The sequence below is a fragment of the Manis pentadactyla genome, chromosome 12 (assembly GCF_030020395.1).
Source record: "Manis pentadactyla isolate mManPen7 chromosome 12, mManPen7.hap1, whole genome shotgun sequence".
NCBI classification, from domain to species: domain Eukaryota; kingdom Metazoa; phylum Chordata; class Mammalia; order Pholidota; family Manidae; genus Manis; species Manis pentadactyla.
The window spans coordinates 13,005,416-13,028,585 of NC_080030.1; the positions used below are offsets into that span (position 1 = coordinate 13,005,416).

Sequence of the window (23,170 nt, forward strand, 5' to 3'; positions counted from 1 at the left end):
CATTCAACAAAATTCAACATCCATTCATAATAAAAACTCTCAGCAAAATGGGTATAGAGGGCAAGTACCTCAACATAATAAAGGCCATATATGATAAACCCACAGCCAACATCATACTGAACGGCGAGAAGCTGAAAGCTTTTCCGCTGAGATCGGGAAAAAGACAGGGATGCCCACTCTCCCCACTGGTATTTAACATAGTACTGGAGGTCCAAGCCACGGCAATCAGACAAAACAAAGAAATACAAGAAATCCAGATTGGTAAAGAAGAAGTTAAACTGTCACTATTTGCAGATGACGTGATATTGTACATAAAAAACCCTAAAGACTCCACTCCAAAACTACTAGAACTGATATCAGAATACAGCAAAGTTGCAGGATACAAAATTAACACACAGAAATCTGTGGCTCTCCTATACACTAACAATGAACCAATAGAAAGAGAAATCAGGAAAACAACTCCATTCACAATTGCATCAAAAAGAATAAAATATCTACGAATAAACCTAACCAAAGAAGTGAAAGACGTATACCCTGAAAACTACAAGTCACTCTTAAGAGAAATTAAAGGGGACACTAACAGATGGAAACTCATCCCATACTCGTGGCTAGGAAGAATTAATATCGTCAAAATGGCCATCCTGCCCAAAGCGATATACAGATTTGATGCAATCCCTATCAAATTACCAGCAACATTCTTCAACGAACGGGAACAAATAGCTCAAAAATTCAAATGGAAACACCAAAGACCCCAAATAGCCAAAGCAATCCTGAGAAAGAAGAATCAAGTGGGGGAATCTAACTCCCCAACTTCAAGCTCTTCTACAAAGCCATAGTAATCAAGACAATTTGGTACTGGCACAAGAACAGAGCCACAGACCAGTGGAACAGATTAGAGACTCCAGACATTAACCCAAACATATATGGTCAATTAATATTTGATAAAGGAGCCATGGACATACTATGTTGAAGAGATGTATGCTGGCATCTTCAACAGATGGTGCTGGCAAAACTGGACAGCTACATGTAAGAGAATGAAACTGGATCACTGTGTAACCCCATACACAAAAGTAAATTCGAAATGGATCAAAGACCTGAATGTAAGTCATGAAACCATAAAACTCTTAGAAAAAAAACATAGGCAAAAATCTCTTAGACATAAACATGAGTGACCTCTTCTTGCACATATCTCCCCGGGCAAGGAAAACAAAAGCAAAAATGAACAAGTGGGACTATATTAAACTGAAAAGCTTCTGTACAGCAAAAGACACCATCAATAGAACAAAAAGGTACCCTACAGTATGGGAGAATATATTTGAAAATGACACATCCGATAAAGGCTTGACATCCAAAATATATAAAGGGCTCACCCACCTCAACAAAGAAAAACCAAATAATCCAATTAAAAAATGGGCAGAGGAACTGAACAGACAGTTCTCCAAAAAAGAAATTCAGATGGCCAACAGACACATGAAAAGATGCTCCACATCGCTAATTATCAGAGAAATGCAAATTAAAACCACAATGAGGTATCACCTCACACCAGTAAGAGTGGCTACCATCCAAAAGACAAACAACGACAAATGTTGGCGAGGTTGTGGAGAAAGGGGAACCCTCCTACACTGCTGGTGGGAATGTAAATTAGTTCAACCATTGTGGAAAGCAGTATGGAGGTTCTCAAAATGCTCAAAATAGACTTACCATTTGACCCAGGAATTCCACTCCTAGGAATTTACCCTAAGAATGCAGCAGCCCAGTTTGAAACAGACATATGCACCCCTATGTTTATCACAGCACTATTTACAATAGCCAAGAATTGGAAGCAACCGAAGTGTCTATCAGTAGATGAATGGATAAAGAAGATGTGGTACATATACACAATGGAATATTATTCAGCCATAAGAAGAAAATAAATCCTAGCATTTGCAACAACATGGATGGAGCTAGAGAGTATTATGCTCAGTGAAATAAGCCAAGTGGAGAAAGACAAATACCAAATAATTTCACTCATCTGTGAAGTATAAGAACAAAGGAAAAAGTGAAGTAGCAAAACAGCAGCAGAATCACAGAACCCATGAATGGACTAACAGTTACCAAAGGGAAAGGGACTGGGGAGGATGGGTGGGTACGGAGGGATAAGGGGGGGGAAGAAGAAAGGGGGTATTGTGATTAGCATGCATAATGGGGGGAGGTGAAAGGGGAGGGCTGTGCAACACAGAGAAGACAAGTAGTGATTGTACAACATTTTGCTATGCTGATGGACAGTGACTGTAATGGGGTTTGTGGGGGGCACTTGGTGTAGGGGAGAGCCTAGTAAACATAATATTCTTCATGTAATTGTAGATTAATGACAAAAAAAAAAAAAGAAAGAAAAGAGGGGGATTACTCCCTGATAGGATAAAACTAACTGCAAATCAACGATTAATGCATGCTTTACATACCCTTAATTTTGATCTTTTAAAGGGTGTCAGATGATCAGCTATGGAAGTACATTTTTCTGATAATATTCCTTTCTCTTAAAAAAAAAAAAGCAGTTCCTGTGTGGTGGTGTTCAATAGGTTCTTCACAATGGTATGAAGGTCATATCAAAGTGTGGGTAAAGGGTTTTTTTGTGTTTATACAGAGGATCAAAGCCTGATTTGGCTACCCGGAAAATGAATTAAGATACGATATGAAGAACTTCCAACATCAACTTCCTCTGGAAGAGTCATTCCAGAAGATGATCATGAAAAAATTTTAACAAAGATCCTGTCGCTGTTGCAGTTGTAACTGCATTCATCCCACCGGTTCCTGGACTTGCCATTGGAATGAAGGGGGAGATATCTAAGCTGGCCTGTGCATAGACTAAAACAACAAATTTGACTGGATCTATACTGTTGCAACTCAACCAAGAATTAGGAGAAGTGCAAGCTGTAGAGCTCCAAAGTCTTGCAACTATAGACTATCTACTGTTAAAAGAACATATGGGATGTGAACAGTTCCCAGGAATGTGTTGTTTTAATTTGTCTGATTCTTCTCAAACTATTCAAATTCAGTTAGACAATATCCATCATATCATTGATAAGTTTTCACAGATGCCTAGGGTGCCTAACTGGTTTTCTTGGTTTCACTGGAGATGGCTGGTAATTACAGGTATGCTTTGGTTATGTAGCTCTATTCCTATTATGTTAATGTGTGTACGCAATTTAATTAGTAGTTTAAAACCTATACATGCTTATGTTACTCTACAAGAAGATATGTCAAAGAAATAATCAATCTTCCCATGTTTTCTTCCGTCTGCTACTTCTATAGCTTTTCTTCTTCCTAATTACAACCCTTAAGTAGAATTCGTGCCTCATATCGAAATTACCGAGTATCATAATTCTTCCAAGTGGTAAAGACACCTCAAGACAAATGCTGGGCATAGAAGCCACAGGGCATAAATCTGCAAAGAAGTAAAAAGCTAACCTTTTCAAACAATATTGCTTCTCTCTCACTTACCAACTTCACATTTCCCTGTATGGCCCCAGAAGATGACTGGTTAGCCAGAGACGGGTAAGATTCCTCAAGGGAGGAACAACCTAAGACAGGCACAGTTGCAGGGGGGCCATCAGGTGAGAAATTGGGGATCAACAGAGGTGAGGCTTAGAACCTCACCCCCCTGTTTTGAGAGAAATCTTCTGCATCCGTGGATGTTTTGTTGCCCTTGTCTAGCTTGGATGAATACTTAGTCTATAGGCACACACCTGATCATCTACATTTTCCCTCTTACAGCACTAAACTATGTTTACTACCTTTATCTTGCATCTACCTACCACTTTCACCATTTTAGAAAAAAAGGGAGAAATGTGGGATTCACATATAAATCAAGTATAAAAATCAAACGAATAATCGTTTCTGACTTGATTGTTTATAGTTCATGATGCGTGATCAAAACCGAAAGTTTCTGTGATGACTGCCCTTGCACTGTTCACCATGTAAGAACTTACTCACTATGTAAGAACTTGTTCACCATGTAAGAACTTGTTCGTTATGCTTCAGAAGATTGGAGACTGTTGAGAAATAGGCTTGGGGTTGATTAATGATTGTGCATTGAGTCCCCTATACAGAATTTTATTAACAACCATTTGATCAATAAATATGAGAGATACCCTCTCAAAAAAAGAATCTTAATTTTATGAAAAAAAAAAAAGAAAAGCTGGGCCTGTATGATAAACACAAGGAAGACATGGGCTGTGCTGAGGGATCCTCCTTCATCTGGGGAATATTCAAACACTCCAGGCCAAGTTGCTCCTGGCTTTGAGTTTCAATTGATTAATTTGGGGTCTTTTTAGTGGACTTTCCTGGCCTTTTTCTCTTTCCACCCATTGATTTTTCTGCCTAACACTACTTAACCTATTAACACGATTTGTTCTGTCTTGCCTAGAAGCCATAAAACTGCAAATAGTAATAGAAATGGAAACCAAGATAGAAGCACCCACCTTCTGATGCCCTCTCACTGACCACTGATGGTGTAAGAATGAGAATAAGTTAGCATAAGAGTAGCCATCTTAAGGGCCTAGAAGCAGTTTTCTGAAGTTGTGACTTAAAAAAAAAAAAACTGGAACTGGGTAAGGCCTTGGAAAACAAGTTAATCATGAACACCGGGATGGGGGCAGCTGTGGCCTTCAGTCAGCTAACCTTGGTCAGTTAATCCTACATACCAAGCTTATCATGCAGAACCTCCCTAACAATTGAGGAGTGGTCTTACCTTGCTCTCGCTTAACCCCAGGATGTATGTCTTGCAAAGATAATGTGCAGCTGTGGAAAATTACTAAGAGTTAAGTGTTTTGAAAATGCTATATAAACCCTTGGTTTTGAGTGCTCGAGGTCCTTGTTGAGACCCGCTGCGTCGGGCTGACACTTGGACACCAGCTAGCTGGTCTCTAAATAAATTCCTCTTGCTTATTGCATCAAGAGACGCCTTTCGTGAGTGATTTAGGGTGGCGCTCTCCTCTGGGAAAAATCCAACATTTGGGGGCTCGTCCGGGATCTGCGCTCACCCCGCTTCACTCCCGAAGTCGCTCTTGGAGGAAGAGGTAAGATTAGTGGCGCCTTGGGTTGTCTGTATTCTGTTTTCTGTTTTTCAGTGAGACCGGTCAGAATTCTGAAAGGGTACCCGTTGTCTGGCAGCCGTCCCGGTCCCGTAAGGGGTCGCGACTGCGGTCGGTAGACGTACTAGGAGCACCGCAGGCTGCAACCCTGGGGGACGCCTCGGGGAGGTTGGTGGGCCAGGGACGCCTGGTAGCCTCCCGTCTGTTTTTCCGGCAAAGTGAACCTGATGAGATAGGGTTGGTTTTTGGGCGCCGAGAGTATCAACCCTCTGATTCCTTTCGGTTTCTGTTTGAGACTCTGAGGAGAACTAAACGCGGCCGCTGTGTGTCTAATTTGTGTGTCTTTGTTTTTTGTGTTTTTTACGTGTCTAATTATTGTTATACTGACAATGGGACAGACGCAGACGACCCCCTTGTCTCTCATGACACACCATTTTTCTCAGACGTTAGGGAGAGAGCTCACAATTTGAGCACGGACATCAGGAAGAGAAAATTTTGTGTTTTCTGCACCTCAAGTGGCCATCCTTTAATGTTGGCTGGCTGCCAGAGGGAACCTTATCATTATGTCTCAGTCTGTATGTTTGTGTGTCTAAGTGTGTAAATGAAAATATCTTTCTACCTCCGGATAGTATTAATGAAATTGATTTAAAGACAAGCGCTTGTAGAAATTGGGCATTCTAAAACTTCCAGAAAATCTGATGGAAAATGTTAAGCATTAATGCTAATTTGGGTTTGCCTGAGGCGGGCATGTCATTGTGGTTATCAGCTGCCAAAGTTTACTTAAAGTCATTTAAGTTGATGTTACCAGTTAAACATTTCAAGAAAATGCTTGAAGAAAAGCTTGACTTTGTCTAATGTTTAGTAAAAGTTTTCTAAGTAATCTGGCATAGTTGCTAAAAATAAGTAAACAAGTGTAGCAAATAAACATCTTAATAATAATACTGTATTAATGTATAACAGTGTGTATGTATGCAAACAGCTTGAGAATTTTTGTGGTAACCAAAATTTTTAAAGTTTGCTAAGTTATATAGACATATTTTGTGCCTAATGAGAAATTGTGTTGTAAAGCACATTTCCAAAAATGATAATATATGTTCATAGATGAAGAATGCTAGTGTAACAGTTTACGGTGGCCTGTTTTTCAGTGTTCACTGAAAGTTAAAATATCAAATGATTTTAAGTTCTAATGAAAACTACTTAAATAAGGAAAACATTTCTCTATGCTAAAAGATGTATGTTTTAATAAGAGAAAGTATAAAGAATGGAAACTCATCTGCATGCTAAAGAATGTGTTTTTTGATAAAAGAAAGTGGCTTTGTTCTAAAGTGCAGCTGTTTATGTTAGAGAGGGACGGAGAACAGAGACAAAGAGAGAGCAGTGTAGTGCAGCAGCGTAGTGCCTTTTGTTGTAGCGAATCCGCTCAGCCTGTTGCTTTGGAGGAAGGTCAAGATGTTTAGAGATAAGGCGGGACAAACCCCGGCAAGCCCAGGCATAATTCTCACCCGTTTATGTGCTTGAGACCATGGGGCAAATGAAGAATAAATTACTATATTCTTACAGATATAGTCATGCTATGTGAAATTAAAGCAAGTGAGTCTTGATATCAAGTGCACAGCAAAATTAGAATTTTGTTTCCAGTTAAAGAAAACTGTTTGTTTGTTTGTTTTTAACTGTTAGTCTGCTCTTAATGTTGAAAGATTGCAGAGTTCTCTAATTGTTTTATCAAAGCAGTTTCTCATGCTTAAAGTCTCAGTGAGTTGCCAGAATATTTTTTAAAAAAATGAAATCTTAATATTAAAAAGACTAAAAGCTAAAGTTTGTTAACAACTGTGTAACCTTTATTTGCCTTTGAAATATTTTGTTATTGAAAACGATTGCATGGCATGAGAAATTGAATTATTTAAGTTAACAAACCAAAATTTATTCTTAAAAATTAAATTGTGTAGAATCTGGACAAGATTATGTTTCTCCCAGAAAAACAGGTTTCACTGCAAAAGTTTAGATGGGCAAACGTGTGACCACTTTTGAGGAAGGTTGTAATAGATTTTTTGAGAACCACCAGGTCTTCTTGTTTAATTTATATGCTGTGGATATGTTTGTATGTTTTAAAAAACATGGAGGACTCTCCATATTTTTTAATGCAAATGATCTTATAAGTTGCTATGCAAATTCTATTAAAAGCTCTATCTACTGTTAAAGAGTAAAACATTCTTGAAGCTTTCAGGGAAGACCTGTAGACTTAAGTACTTTCTCTGCTTTTTTGTATCTGGTCTTGGACACTTATGCTGAGTTATGTTCTTATTATTTTCACTGTTTGTAAGCTATTGATTGTATATAATCTTTAAACCATCCAAATATCCAGCATACATTTCCATGTCACCACAACCCACTATTGACGCCATGAATGAAATGGCTGGTTAGAAAGCCAAAGGTCATCATTTCTCAATCCCTAAATGAAGAAGTAAGATGCCTGATCTCTTTCATCTCAAAGCATATTTCTGGTCAAATCTGAATATCTGTGTAAAAGAAAGAGACATTTAAATTTGAGATTCTGCTTAAACTTTTAAGTTGAATTTGACTATAGCCATATTCATTCTTTGTATGTATCTCTAACAGGTCTTTTGTATGCCTGGTGATATTATAATCTGCCTTGAGTTTGGACAGTTCTTTCAGCTAAATGTGAATTCTTATTGTAGCTTTTTTCCCCTCCTGAAGATGAAAGCAGAAAAATCTACCATCTGCTACCATTCTCTCAAGAATGCTTGGTAACATAGATTATTTTGACTTTGTATATATTGTCTTTAAAAACTGACAGCAGCAGTCTCCCCTGCTGCCCCACCTTTTTAAGATATCTCGTTTACTGTGCTGGGTATATAGACAATAAATGTGTAATGATAGACAGTTCTAAAAGAATTAAATGCAAAAAAGTGCTTTTACCTCTAGTTAACTCTGATATTTTCCAGAGGGCCCCTGGAACATGTCAGAAGAATTTTTTCTCATTAGAGAAAGTATTTGACTAATTTGGCTTATTTATCTGATATATATATATATTTACCAGGAAAGCACTGTCAAAGAGAATAATGCTAAACTTTGTTACTGAATGTTTTGTATTACAGAAATATCAGAATTTCCTTATGTCAACTGTCTTACAGTGAGCTCTCATCAGATCTTTGACCATTGTCATTTGTAAGTTTTTTTGTCACTTATAGTCACTGTTTTGTTGTTCCTGGACTGGTAAAGAACTGGATTTCAGCAGAACAAGTATTAGTTGCATAAGATTACATAAACTAAAAAAATAGTTTTGTGTCTTTTTGTTTTGAATGTTGCTGATAGTGTTTTGAGCTTGTTCTCTTAAGCTGACAACAGTTTAGTAGATGGCTGTCTTTATAAGCAGAATTGAGACATCCTTCTCTCTACCTGATCCCTACAGAGTTTAAAAACTTTTGGTGACTGTTTTCGTATTCCATGGCAGTATGTTTATTTGCACGAGTTTAGTAAGAATCTGCTTTCCTTGTGAGAAGACTAATTAAGAACACTGGTTATACTGCCAGGGCTTTGGCTGGAATGTCATACCTGAGAGACATGTGCATGGACTCAGATGTGAACAACTTTAAAGAACTAAGATTGACTTTATAGGGCCAACAAAGCCCCTTGGAAGAACTAGCCTGGTACCTTGCTTGCAGAGTTCCCAGCAGCCTTACCAGGTGAGTAAAGAAAGTCGCTTCCTGGCAGGTGCAGAGACCTCGAGAAGAGAAGAATTCATCCAAATCTACAGGTACTGCAGGCAAAGCCTGATGGCAGGTCTGGCTTAGCTGTCTAGCCTCAAGAGGCCTTTAAAAGTTCAATCTGAGGTTCCTTGCAAAAAGTTCTAGCAAAGCATATTTAAAAGAGCCTGTGTAATCTATTGCTCTTCTTGCTGCACTTGTGCAAATAATCAAGCCAGCTGTTAATTATTTTCTTAACCTGGTTACTTCTAATAAAAATGAAAGTGATTTTAAAGTATTGTTTCAATAACGCAGCCTTCTTCCAGAATAGAAAATCTAACTCCAGATGTTGGTACATAACCTAATAACACAATTTGTTTTATCTTGCCTAGAAGCCACAAAACTGCAAATAGTAATAGAAACGAAACCCAGAATAGAAGCGCCAGCCTTCTGAGGCCCTCTCAACTGACCAGTGATAGAGACCTAGCTGCACCCTTTACCGCGCCCCCTTCTCAGCACGAAGCAGCCAGAGCGGTCATCGCCCCTTTTCCCTAGCAGCAGCTAGAGTCTCTACCTGTAGAAGAGAGAATGAGACAGAGACCATAGGCTTAGACAGAATAAAGTGAAAGCCTCTGGAAGAGGCGGGGCGGGATATTTGCAATCAGAGCAATGTAACTACATGCTAGAACTCCCCCCTACTAGAACTATGTTGAACATGGAACTCTGGAATCATTCTTCAGTGAGATCAGTTAATGTTCCCCAGATAGAGAGGAGTAGCACATGTTTTGTTATGCTAGTCATTTGTAATCGTGTATGAGATTCGCTTTGGCATACTGGAGGGCCTGAGCCTGTGTGCTGTCTTTCCTCCTTCAGATCTGACTAGGTAATTTTGCAAGCTGAGCAATTGACTTAGCATACAGACCCAGCTGTAGACGGCATAGTAAAAAGCAAGATTCTTTAGCAAATAGACAATATCTCAGCCCACCTTAGAGGCTGGGCATGCAATCTTTTGACGTGCACCCGAACCAAGGCGCCAGTGTCCCAGAGAGAAATCAAAGAAAGAAATTATCTTTAATATTCAAAGACCCCTTCCCCGTTACCCAGACTGACAACCGCGATTTATATAATAAGTTAAAAGCTCTCCAGGCAGTCCAAAGAGAATTGTAGACCCAACTAAAAGCAGTCTACGAGCCCGGCACTTCAGAAGCAGCCCACCCGTTCCAAGTTAAAGACTTTGTGTTTGTAAAGTGACACCGAGCGCAGACCCTTGAGCCATGGTAGAAAAGACCCTACTTAGTGTTACTGACCACCCCAACAGCAGTCAAAGTTGACAAGATTGCCACCTAGATCCACGTATCTCATGTGAAACCCGTTGTCTCAGCCGAGACAGCTGACAACCATCTCACGTAGAGAGCCCAACCTACTGAAAATCCTCTCCAGCTTAAAAATCACCAGAAGACCCCTAAAGTGACCAGGTGCGTGTCCAGAGACACCAACGCCGTTTAGCTGACCCACGCACCGTTCTCAAAAACTCTATTCCAAGATAACCACGTCAGCTGGACAAAGACAACCCTCAAAAGCTAAGACTGCGCCATTCATATTGTGCCTTTCCCCTATTGCACTACCAAACAGATGACCTCTAATTTCATGATTGAAATAGTTACAAGAAGAAGAGGGGAATGTAAGAATGAGAATAAGTTAGCATAAGAGTAGCCATCTTAAGGGCCTAGAAGCAGTTTTCTGAAGTTGTGACTTAAAAAAAAAACAAACTGGAACTGGGTAAGGCCTTGGAAAACAAGTTAATCATGAACACCGGGATGGGGGCAGCTGTGGCCTTCAGTCAGCTAACCTTGGTCAGTTAATCCTACATACCAAGCTTATCGTGCAGAACCTCCCTAACAATTGAGGAGTGGTCTTACCTTGCTCTCGCTTAACCCCAGGATGTATGTCTTGCAAAGATAATGTGCAGCTGTGGAAAATTACTAAGAGTTAAGTGTTTTGAAAATGCTATATAAACCCTTGGTTTTGAGTGCTCGAGGTCCTTGTTGAGACCCGCTGCGTCGGGCTGACACTTGGACCCCAGCTAGCTGGTCTCTAAATAAATTCCTCTTGCTTATTGCATCAAGAGATGCCTTTCGTGAGTGATTTAGGGTGGCGCTCTCCTCTGGGAAAAATCCAACAATGGAAACCTAACTGCACCCCTTACTGCGCCCCCTCTCACCGTGAAGTAGCCAGAGTGGTTGTTGCCCCCCTTCCCCTAGAAGCAGTTAGGGTCTCCTTCTGTAGATGGGGGAATGAAACAGGGACGTGGGTGTAGTCAGAGTAGGGTGAGGGCCTCTGGAAAAAGCAAAGCAAGATAATTACAGAGAGAACAATGTAACAATGTGCAAAGAAGTGCCTATGATAACTCTGTTAAGCATTATGCAAAGTCAACGTCACACTAATTCTCTAGGGTAAAGGTACCAGACTAGGAATATAGACATCTTCAGTGAGATCAGTTAAAGCTCAAAAGGCCAGGAGCAACTTGGCCTGGAATGTTTGAGTGTTTGGAAGTACGGGAAAGGAAATCCAGGGGCAAAATACCTCTAAAAACCGAAATCAGCAAAGGGGGAGATAAACTTTAAAACTCATTTATTGCTTACAAAACTGCAGTCTGGCTCATCTCTCTCTCCTGCTCCAGCAGCAGCAGTACCCGCCCCCCACCCTAACCTCTCAGGTACAGATAAGCCCTCCTGCCCAGGTAATTACCCATTCATATGGAGATTCTCTCTCCACCCCTGAGGAGTGATGCAAATGCACTAAAGCCATACTTCTTGCCACCTCTGAATGCCTATTGATATGCAGATGTACTAAAGTCAGGCGAGATATTCTGGAAATGTTATACTTTTACCCACAGTGTTCCACAAATAAAAAAGGGTATCTCATCATAACCTGTGACTTCACTGTATCCCAACTACAAACAGCCGTAGCAAACAGACAACAACCCAGCCCACCTTGGGGGCAGGGCGGTTGGTACAAGTCTGCACCCCAAGCCCTTAGCCACATTCCTGAAAATCCTCAACTGACTGTAAACCCCCTAGACAACGCACCACCACAGACTCTCTTGTCCCCTCCTGGCGTGAGCCAGGAGCTCTGTCCTCTCACTGTATCTCTAAATAAACACCTCTCTCTGGCTCTCCTACTTTGCGTGTTTGCTAAGTTCATTCTTTGACTCTGCAAACAAAAACCAGGGCATCACTTTCAGAGGTGTTCAAGGTGCTGGTGTGTTACCAGAACTTTCTTCAGACCCTGGAGGGAGACTGTGGGTGTGCAGTTGCTCAGGCTCGGCTGAGCAACAGAGAGACCTGATCCATGGATTGCCGGCTTCGCAGGCAGCTCGGGGCCTCCAGAGAACGGCCTTTTTGGGGAGGGGGCTTCAGCAGGTGGTGAGGCAGGGCTGGGATGGGCTCCCCCAGCTGGAGTGGGCTGGAGGAAGAGCCACCACCTCCCCCTTGGCGGTCCTGGGCTGGGAGAGAATTGTGTCGGCTGTGCTTTGGGGAGCCCAGCCACTGGGCTGCCTGTGGCCTGGGGTGGCCACCTGCCGTCAATAAAGTTTTATTGGGATGCGGCTCAGTGGTTATGGCAGGACAGCCTCCCTTTGCAGAGAAGGCTTTCTAGACCCAAGCACTAGAACGTTCCCCCCTTGCTGTCTTCAGTTGGAGAGCTTGTAGGACCCGCTGGATGTCTTGTAGAAGGGCACGGAGTTTATGTGCCTGGCTGTGGAGTTGATGCCTGACCTCCGCTGAGCGTGGAGGGCCCCGGTGCCGGATGCCTCCCCTTTAACGAATACTCCCCTGTAACGAATCGGGGGCGCCTGCAGCCTCCCGTGCACCCTGTGGTTTCAGGGCCTTTGCAGACTCTTGCCCAATCCCTTGGTTACGGTGGGAGCTTCTAATGTGTGTGCAGAGATCACAAGCTGCACTGGCCGCTGAGTGCATTTTCTAGGCCTTGATCTTACAGATTCTCTCCTGGGCGTGTGGACAGCCACCTTCTCCCGTGTCCTCATGTGGTCGTCCCTCTGTACCACTGGGCAGCAGGGAGCACGGTGTCCCTAGAGGCTGGGTGCAGCCTTCCGGGAGGTTCTGCCACATTGTGTGGCTGTGGGTTCAGGGCCCAGGCCTTACTGTGGGGTCCACCCAGGAATGCCCCCGCGGGTGTGCGAAGGGACCCTGTGCCTCCGTGTTGGGGCTGGCCTCAGGATGCCAGGAGACCCCCGGCCAGCGCTCTGTGCAGGGGCCCGGGGTCTAATGGTACCTGGCCTTCACCTACCCCCACGAGTTCTGGGTGTCCCGGGCGCGGCGAGGCAATCCTGACATGTGAGGCTATGCATTTCTGCTGGTGCCGCGTCTCTGAGATGCCCCTGGGTCGGCCCACCCAGTGGGCTCGTCCCCTGAATGCAGGGTGCTCCTGAGGCTCCTGCACTGCGGCCACCAGCTCCCTGCCCTTCTCCTGCACGAGTTTCGCCATGGAAAGGCCAACGGGGAGCCCACGTGGGCCCTGCTACTCACAGCCCTCATCTGCAAGGCTGGCATTCTCATCGCCTCCCTGGACAGCGTGGCCCCCATCCTCTCCGTGTGTGGCCACGGGTGCGGCAGGAGATGGGGGATGTGAGGCACCTGCTCTGTGGGTTGGCCTGTAAGGGCACACAGGGATGGACACGGGGCCAGGTGTGGGACACGGTCATCCATGGGATGGTGACGTGGCCAAGAGGGAGGGTGCTTCCTGGGACATGGAGGGCAGGGGACCCGGCATACTGGAGCCTGGGCCTGCCCGCCCCCCGCCCCCCCGCCATGCTGTGCCTGATGCCCTCAGGTTTTTCCTCACGTGCTACATGTTTGTGAACCTGGCCTGCATAATGTAGACCCTGCTGCATGCACCCAACTGGCGGCCACGCTTTAAGTACTACCACTGGTAAGCACGTGGGGTGGCCCAGCGGTCCCTGCTTGTCCTCTGGGGCATGAACCTCAGCCAAGCCACTGGTCATCACCTGGGATGTCCAGGCGTCTGAGCTGTGCGGCCTTGGGCTGCTGGGCTCCTGCCTCAGCGCGTCAGCCATCCCGGCAGACACGGGGAACCAGTGTGTGTGGCGTGCAGGGGTGCTGAGCGCACTGGGGGAGGAGGGGGTGGCTGTGGAGCCCGGGGCCCGGTCGGAGGCCGTGTGGCCAAACCATCAGTGACCCTGATGGTTTACTGGGCCTTCATAACGGATTATTTGGAACTGCTGGCTGGCACTCTGGGCCTAAAGTTGGCTTTGGTCTAATGCAGTAAATCGTCCCCAGTGTGAAGAGCCTAACCTGAGCATAACTGTTAACTCTCACACGCCAACTGAGAAAACCGAGGGGCCCGTGTGCACACTTAGGACTTCCCAACAGCTCCGTCGCCCTGGATGGGGAGCCGGGGTCTGGGAGGCACAGAAGCGTGTCGCAGTCATTTCCCAGCATAGACACTTAACAGTGGACTCATCCATGCCCAGAGAGAAGACAGGGTGGGGAGCCCCCATGCCAGGGCACGTGTGTGAGATGCAGCTCAGGCTTCCTTGATCCTCTTTGTGTGGAAACCCCATGCGTAACTATCGATGTCTTTGTCTCATTACGTAAGTCTCTGAAAGATAATCAACTGTTTAAAACCAAAATGTTACCAGTGGGCTTGCTGCCTATGACCCATTCATTGCAAGTGAAACATGTGACACCAGAGCTGGGGGAGCGGGGTACAAGTGCGCAGAGGACATACGGTGGGATCGTTAAAAACATTCAGAAACAGAGAACCAGGAAAGAGCAAATGGAACAAACAGAAAACAAACACAAGCTGACAGACTTAAACAATGCAACATCACATTCAATGTAAATGGTCTAAACACCCAAACAAAAGGCAGGAATGGTTAAATTGGATAAAAAAGCAAGACCCTATGCTATGCTGTCTAAAAGAAACATACTTTAAACACAGAGACCCAAACAGGTTAAGTGGAAAAGATCTACGATGTTTGTTGATGCAAAGAAGGCTGGAAAGGCGGTTTTGACACTTGAGTCAGAGCAGAATATCACCAGGATAAATAAAGGTCATTTGTGACTTTAAGAGACTCACCCAACCTCATGCTTATGCTGCCCCAGCAGAGCCTTTGACCAAGACCAGCACTGAGGATGGGGAGGGGTCCCTCGGAGCTGGTGGGAGCTGGGGAGCAGGCATGCCTGCAGGCTCTCACCTTCCCAGTGGACTGGATGCCTCTGATGACGCACAGATACACGATCGCCCAGCAGGCGGCCAAGTGGCCCAGCAGCCGCCGTGGGACGGAGCCGCTGTCGCTGATGTCGGCCGTGACGTTCAGAGCCTGCCGGTCCCAGAAGTAGCTCATGGTACTGCTGCCCTGGCACAGGACCACAAGCCCTGGGACCAGAGGGGCCTGTCAGGGGCTGGCTACGCAGTTCATGCGGGACCGGAGCCCCACCAACCTCCAGCAGGAAGTGCAGGCTGCAGGTAACCTGCACTGGGGCTGCCAGAGCACTGGGCACAGCTGGGGATCCAGTGCCCCTGCTGCCCAGGGTGTCCGGCCATGGCCCATGGGGCCTCGCCATCCAAGCACGCAGGGCTTTCTCGTTCAGAATGTGCCAACACTAGCTGGGACCAGCCCAAGGCAGGAGGGAAACTGGGCTGACACCGCTCCACCAGTGAACTGCCGAGCTGACGACTTCCACATCGCAAAGATGTCCCCAGATCGAGCCCTCAGCTGGGGTCTGGGCCCAAAGACCCCGTGCGGTGAGGTGGCAATCCCACCTGCTCCCCTCATGGGGGTGAGGGCCCTGGTGCTGTGCTGTGGACAGCGGGGTCCCCGCGGGCCCCTGCGCCTGCAGTGGGTGCAGAGTGGGTTTCAGGTGTGCTCTCTGGGGAGCCCTCAGGGGCTCCGGTGCCCGGCGATGCCCTGGTCTTACCTGTGTGGGTGAGGTCCAGCAGGCAGGAGCTCTAGGACATGGGGTTCTGGGAGTTGCTGAGGAATTACCACGGCACCCAACTCAGGACCATGTTGTAGGACAGGCTGATTTGGAAGGATGTGGTGAGGCAGCCCAGCCCTGCAGTCCAGCCACAGCTCCTGCTCAGCACCTGCCCACCTGCAGGCCGTCCCATGCACAGGCACCATTCCCGCCCCCCAGGGCGCCCCGGGGGCTCCCGCCGCCCGCCCCTCCAGCCTGCATCCACAGGGCGAGCCCACTGGGCCCTTCCTGGCTGGGCACAGCCCTTCTCTCCCCGGGGCTTCCAGCGTGTTTCAGGTGGGGCTTCTGGACCACAGTGGACCCGCCTGGAGGGGAGGCGTCATGTCACAGGCCCAACGGTGGCACACGGACCCCTGTACTTCAGCCTTCACCTCAAGGGCACGGGGTGTGTGTGTGTGCGCGCGGGGGGGCAGGTCTGCTCTCATCAGGGACTCCCCCAATGCGCCACGTGTGCACAGGCCCAGGGCAGTTCAGGACATCTGGCTGCTCCATTGGGCTGGGCCCCTTGCCACCCCTCCTATGCCAAGTGTACCCCACGCAGTACCCTGCTCCCACGTCCTTGCCCTCCTGGGAGAGGCCTCCTCAGAGTGTGGCCAGGTCAGCTCCCACTGGGATGCTGCCGCGTGGGTCTCCCTGCACGTCTGCGTCAGGCACCCCGTAGGTCTACAGGCTCAAAACCACCAAATGTGTGCCGATGAGACAAGCAGGCAGACACCACCCCCGGACCTGCAACCCCAGCAACTCCCCCTCCAGGCCTGAGCAGCTGTGCGCAGGGCTCCAGGGACCTGTATACCAACTCCACCCAGGTAGGGTGAGATGGCTGTCCACACCCCGATGCTGGCCCTCCGCAGGCGCTGGCCGAAGGCAAGCTCAATGTGGAAGAGGGGGATCCCCTTGAGGGCCAAGGCGAAAAGGTAGGGGACGAGGAAGGGCCCTGCACAGACACAGAGGCCAGGCGTGGGCCCCGGAGAGGGGGACGGGCAGTGTTGGGCACCTCATTTGCCACTGTAGGGTCACTCGGCCATGTCCCAGCTCACGGCTCCAGGCTCCATGCACCAGCCCCGTGGGCTCTGCGGGCCTGTGAGCCCGCCAGGCGGGGGCCTGGGCTTTGTTCAGAGTGGTATGTTGGGGTCCCCGAGCCTGGCTGGGACTTTCCCTTTGGCACCTCCCGTACCGTGTGTGGGTGTGGGGGGTGGACACCCATGGCACCTGAGGGACCAGGGCTCCCCAGCCCCCAGGGGGAGCTGCCCTGACAGGCTCCACGGAGCGGATGGTAGAGCGGATGAGGTCCATGGGGAAGGTCCCCACCCAGCAAGCTGGGGGCATAAGTAGCCGGGAAGAAAGAGTGCTGGGCCCCAGGGAGCCACAGGGTGAGTGGGGACCAGGCTACCTGAGCCCGCAGGCCCAGTGTGATGGGACCGCAGCCTCTCAGCCAGGCCTGCAGGAAGACGCCATTGTCTGCACCCCGTGGGGCTACACACCATCTCCCGCTGTCATGAGAACTGAGCCCCTGGCAGCCATGGGCTGTGTCCCTGGGCTGCACCCTGACCGGGAGCCGCTTGCCTTCCCTCCGTGAGGAGCCTCCAACCCCTTGGCCCCACAGACTCTGGGCGTCTGCATGTTGGCACCTGGATGCTCCAGGGCCGGTGGCTGCCCTTCCCCACCTGTGCACCAAGTCCGGGACGCGTGGTCCCCTGAGCTGCGGTGCTGCCGGTCAGTGCCATGGTGCCCCTCCCAGCTCCCGGCTGAGGCGGTGTGGGGCCGGCCAGCCTTTGCCACCAACCACAGGTGCCCAGAATGGCTTGCCAGCCTCTCTGTTTTTTTATGTCACCATCAGATGTCCTGACACTGACTGGGACCCTGGAGAAGGCAGGTGGCCACTGAGCCCTTGGCCCACTCTGACTTGTGCAGAGGACTCCAGGCCAGCATTTGGGGTGAAACTGTGCCTATTGGTCATTTCTGTATCAGCCAGGGGGCACTGAAGGGCAAGGTCACATTCCGGGGAGCCTCTGCCCCGGAGGTGTGGGAGCCCCAGGGTCGGCCAGGGCACCTGTGGGCTGGGGCTTGGAGGTGGGGATGTGAACAAAGCCCAGGTCATGCCAGGGAACTCCTGGTGGAAAGGAGCCATCCCCAAGGCTGGGGGCCAGGACCCAGGTGGAGGCGTCCTCCCTCCGCCCCCCACCCCCCACCTCCACCTGCACTGTGGGGTCTCACACAGGTGTGCGGACCTCCAGCCACCTTGGGCTTTGGGCACACACCTGCCATGTGGTGAGGACAGTCACAGGGGACTGCACAGGCCTTGGAAATGGGCACCCAGCCATCGGGCAGGGATTTGGGTCCCAGCAGTTTGATCCACTGTCTAGACTAGGCTATGAGCTTCAGGCCCGCTGGGCCCCTTGGCCCCATGGACCCCATGTTCTGTGGGGAGGGCAGGCCTGGAGCCCATGGGCCAGGGACTCCCCAAAGGGAAAGGTCCAAGAGAAGGGAGTCTGCCTCTGTAGCTGAACCTGCCGTGTTTTGGGGAGAAGAGAACGAAGCGTTTCTGTGACCCCAAGATTAGAGCCGCAAGGTCGGGACCCTCAGTCTGCATGTCAGGCACACGCCTTACCCGATGCTGTGTGCAAAGCAACACCACACACCAAACGGGTCGTGGGCTGGCGGCTGGCGCCAGAGGAGCGGGGCCGTGTGACTAGAGGTTGGAACTTTCTCCCCAGGAGGGGAGAGGGTCTGATTCTGAGCTAATCACCAGTGGCCAGAACTTAACCCATCGTGCCTACAGGACAGAACTTCCATAAAAACCTTTAACTCGGAGGCCTGGGAGCTGCGGGGCGGTAGGCGCTTGGAGGTTCCTGGAGGGCGGTGCGGGAGAAGGCACAGGAGCCCCCCACCCCTCAGCTCACCCTGCCCACCTCGTTCGTCTGGCTGCTCCTGGGTCGCATCCTCTCTGAAACCCGGTGATCGTTAAGTCAAGAGCCTTCTTGAGTCTGCGAGTCAATCTAGCAAATTTTTGAACCAGGGGTGGGGATCACGGAATCCTGAGTTTCCAGCCAAGCTGGGCAATTGTGAGTGACCTGGGAACCCAGGAGCTGAGACTGGCACGTGGGGATAGGGGTATGGGGCTGTGCCCTTCACCTTTGCGCTGAGTTCGCGTAGACAGCGCCAGAACCGGGTCGGACCATAGGACGCGCCCTTTGCACCCTGAGATCAGGAGGCTGGGTGGGTGTGCCAACGACCTCACGCATTCGGTGTCAGAGCCCCAAGGGCTGGTCCTTCCTTTAGCACCACGCAGGTGTGACCAAATCTGCCTGTTTTGCATGTAGCTTGTCTACTGGAGACTGACAGGTCGCTGGCACTGTTCACAGTTGCTGCGAGGTGAGCCGAGGGCCCCCCGCCCGTCTCCAGCACGGTGGGTGTCGAGCACAGTGGCGGTGCGCATCAACGTCTGCCCAGGACAGAGCCTGGGGTTGCTCAGGGTAAGCAGAATAAATATGCTGAGATCTCTGTGGAGGGCATCAGCAGAGGACAGCAGTGAACACCTGGGCAGGAGAGCCGGACATGCTCCCTGTGGACTGGACGGCTCAACGTTGTCACGGTGGAACTCCTTCCCAAATCAGCCTAGAAATCCAAGGCCCTACCACTGAGACCCTTAGGGTCTTTAACGGGAAATGACAACCTAGCTGACGGTCATATGGAAACGTAACTGCCAATAACATTAAGAGGAGCATGAGCTAAAGGACAGACTGGGCACCAAGGCTTATCCTAAAGCTACAGGAATTAATACAATGCAGCCTTCAGGACAAAGAATTCATGGATCCCAGCAGATGCATGCACCCTGGTGGGGTGGAGCTGGCGGACCACATACTGAGTGACCCCTGCGTTGCCACGGCCCCGCGGCGGGTGCTTCCTGGGCTGAACCACAGCCAGTGTTTGAAGATCCTTCCACCTCCTGCTTGTGGGCTTAGTGCATCCCTTTGGCTCAAAGGCCCAAGAGTGGTGGGGGCCCTGGGGATGAGGGGAGGGGACCCAGGGGTGAGGGGCGGGGGCCCTGGGGTGAGGGGTGGGGCCCCGGGGATGAGGGATGATGGGCCCCGGGGGTGAGGGGTGGGGCCCCGGGGATGAGGGATGATGGGTCCTGGGGTGAGGGGTGATGGGCCCTGGGGTGAGGGGCAGGGACCCAGGGGGTGACAGGTGATGGGCCCTGGGTTCTCCCTGTGTAACTCCAGGGAGGGGAGATCCCAGGGCAAAATACCTTTGAAAGCGAAATCAGGCAAAGGGAGAAATAATGTTTAAAGGTCATTTATTGCCTACCAGCAGTCGCCCTGCATCTCTCTCTCCTGCTGCAGTAGAAGAGAGCCAATACTCCCACCAAGCTCTCTGGTCCAGATAAACCCTCCCTCGCCCACGTAATTACCCACTGACGTGGAGACGGACTACTTCTCTCCACCCCTTGGAAACACCTGTTGATACGGAGAAGCACTAAAGCCAGGTCAAGAGATTCTGGAAATATTGCAATTCCACACCCTGTCTGTGGAACACGCGTCTATGGCTTCCCTTTATGTACTTAATTAAATTTTGTTACTTTTTCTCCTGTTAATCTGTCTCATGTCAATTTGTTTCTTAGACCAGCTAAGGGAACCTCGAGGAACTGAAGAAATTCTTCCTCCCACCACCAGTCAAGTAGCTATGTTTACTCAGGGCTGAACCAGGACCTCTCTCTTTTTGTTAAAAGGACCAGGATGGTGTGGAGAAAATGGAAATTACAGCCAGGATCCTTGCCCGGGTGTCACCCATTGTAGACCTGAAGTGCCTGTTTGCATGTCTATGGGATGTTTACCGAGAGGCTGGTCAGTCTTGGGAGTGTTAGGCAGAAAAATAGATATGAGCGGGATGAGAGACAATTAAGGCCAGTAAAGTTCACTAAACAGGGGACTCAAAAAAGCATCCTGTCCCAGGGGACTGAGGAGGAGCAGAAAAGAAAAACACAAAGCTAGTGAATCGGCGCAGGAATGTCTGCTTGGACCCTTGCAAGCTGCTGCTTCATGTGTCTGCACCCCAGCCCCTCTCCCACGATTTCCCCTCGAAAAGCCCTGACCGCTTGTGTGTCCGGAGGACGGTGGTTCTGCAAGGCAGGAGCCTGCCGCTCCCTCGTTTGCTAGCAAATCAATAAACTATTCTTTCCTTTCCTCAAAACCTTGTCACTGTCTTTTGTGATTTGACCTCAGGGACAAGGACTGGGTTTCGGTACCAGGAGCGGTCCCCCGACCAAGTGCCCGCACTGCCGCTCCCTCGGTGTCAGGGCCCAAGGCCGAGCTGCCCTGGAGGAACGCAGAGCTCCTGCCTTCCTCCTCGCTAGCCACAGGGGACTGTGCCGGCAAGGAATTCGTGCTGTATGGTAGCTCGAGCACAAGCCTCTAGGATTCCATCTAAAGTACACACTGAAAGCAGTAACGCCTTCCAGGAGAGAGTACAGAAACCGGTGTCGCCACCAAGGACTTGGAAGATGTCGGGGTGGTGATCTCCACATACCCTTGTTGAAGTCACTCATTTGGCCTACTCGGAAAACAGATGAATCTTGGAGATGCCAGTGCATGATGGTCACCGTAATCAGAGTGGCTCAGATTGCCGTTACTGCTGCACATGGGGCTTCATCACTTGATCCCCAAGCTGCCAGTGTGTAAGTATTGGTCAGGAAAATGCTCTTTGTTCTCTTCCTGTGAGTAAAGACCAGCAGGGCAGTTAGCTTTCAGCCGGCAAGGAGAGAAAACTATCTCAGAGGCATATCAGACCTCCAGACTTAGGTTGGCACTTAGTCAGAAGGAACCTTCGTCTCCTTTTCCTTCCAGAAGACATCACACTGGCCCATCACATTGATGGTATTATGCTGATTGGACGCAGTGATCAGGAAGTACAACTCCTGTGTCACCCGAGGAGCCCCGAGGTAACACAGGGCAGCCCAGAGCGGGCCACTCCAGGGCCAGGCCACAAGTGTGACCCACCTGGACTGACCTATCAAGCATATTGATAAAACAGTCACGTGTCAAAAGGTGGGAAATAAATCCAACAAAAATTCAGGGGCCTTTCTTTCGTCTTAGAGAAGTTTCTACAAGTCTATCATGTGGGCATGCTAAGCTCTCCCTTGTAAGGTGATGAATAAGGTGCTGTATCCGGCCCCTCTTCCCGCCCACATACACAAAATGCACAGCGGCCTGGTGGACCACCTCGGATTTCAGAGGCAGCAGAGACCTCATTTCCAGTGGGCTACTCTGAGCCATTTACTGATTGGTCTGAAAAGCACCTAGTTTGAGAGCAACCTGGACCTCTGGAAGGTGGAAGGCAGTAGAGGGCAACACCTGGATCTCCTCTCATTGCCACCCCTTCAAGGTGCACACCTGAAAACGGCCTAGCGTGAGACGGACCTGCCCAAGATCACAAGGCCCGGACCCCGGCCTGACCTGCGTGGTGGTCCACGCTCCATGCCAAGCCTGGTTGGCATTCTTCCGTCTCTGAGTCCGTGCGACACACACACGTGACACCAGCCGCCAGGAGCTGGAGGTGTCATCCATGTATCCCTGGGGATGTCCTTAGGGAGGAATATCTGGCGTGACCCTCCCTGTGCAGGTTGGGATGTTGGGCAGCTCCTGGGAGGTGCCGTGGCCTCAGCAGGACAGGGAACTGGTGAGAAAAAGAGGCCTGAGCTCAGCTCTTCTCTCCTCAGAGCTGGGACCCTGGTGACATTGCCAGAGAGCATGGGGAGGGCTCTGGTGGAGATCTGTGTACTCATGCATGGCAAGGGCCAGGAGGGTGGGCAGTCAGCAGCCCAGAGGGGCATGTGGGCGTGTCTGAATGCAGGGAAGGGCCCTTGAAGAAGTGATGTCTCTGATGACACGCCCTGCAGAACCTGAATTGCGACCTGGACGGAACCCAGCTCCTGGTCGCAGACCCCAGTCCTGCTCGCTTGACCGGAGGCGCTCGACAGAGCAACATGCGGTCTTGTTGTGCGGAGCCTTCTGAAGGCGTGGGAGTCAGGGAAGCCGAGAGGGAGAGTCCTCCTGCTCGCTGTGGGCGTTGGCTCAGAGACCACCTCCAATACCTCTGTCCGTGTCTCCCGAGGAAACACAGGGCAGCCCAGAGCGGGCCATTCCAGGGCCAGGCCACGAGTGTGACCCATACTGGCTGACGTTTCCCCAGGCCCCTTGTGTGTGCGCGGTGGGTGTGGGGCATGGGTGGGACTGCAGGCTGGGGAGCAGGGGGCAGTCAGTGTCACAGCTCTGGTCTCATCATTCAGGACATGGAGGTGAGTGTTGGGACCAGGTATTTCCACCCACATGTTAATCCTGAGCCCAGGGGTGTCCTCTTCTTCCCCCAGGGACTG

At 49.4% G+C, this 23,170-nt stretch overlaps 1 long non-coding RNA gene across 1 annotated transcript; it reads right to left on the reverse strand.

Annotated features, from left to right (window-relative positions):
• Positions 1 to 20,078: 20,078 nt before the first annotated feature.
• On the reverse strand, positions 20,079 to 22,869 carry LOC130680068 (uncharacterized). Its single transcript, XR_008993079.1, has 2 exons — positions 22,251 to 22,869; positions 20,079 to 21,509 (listed from the first exon to the last, which is right to left on the reverse strand). It is a non-coding gene; the product is annotated as an uncharacterized LOC130680068 (long non-coding RNA).
• Positions 22,870 to 23,170: the final 301 nt, after the last annotated feature.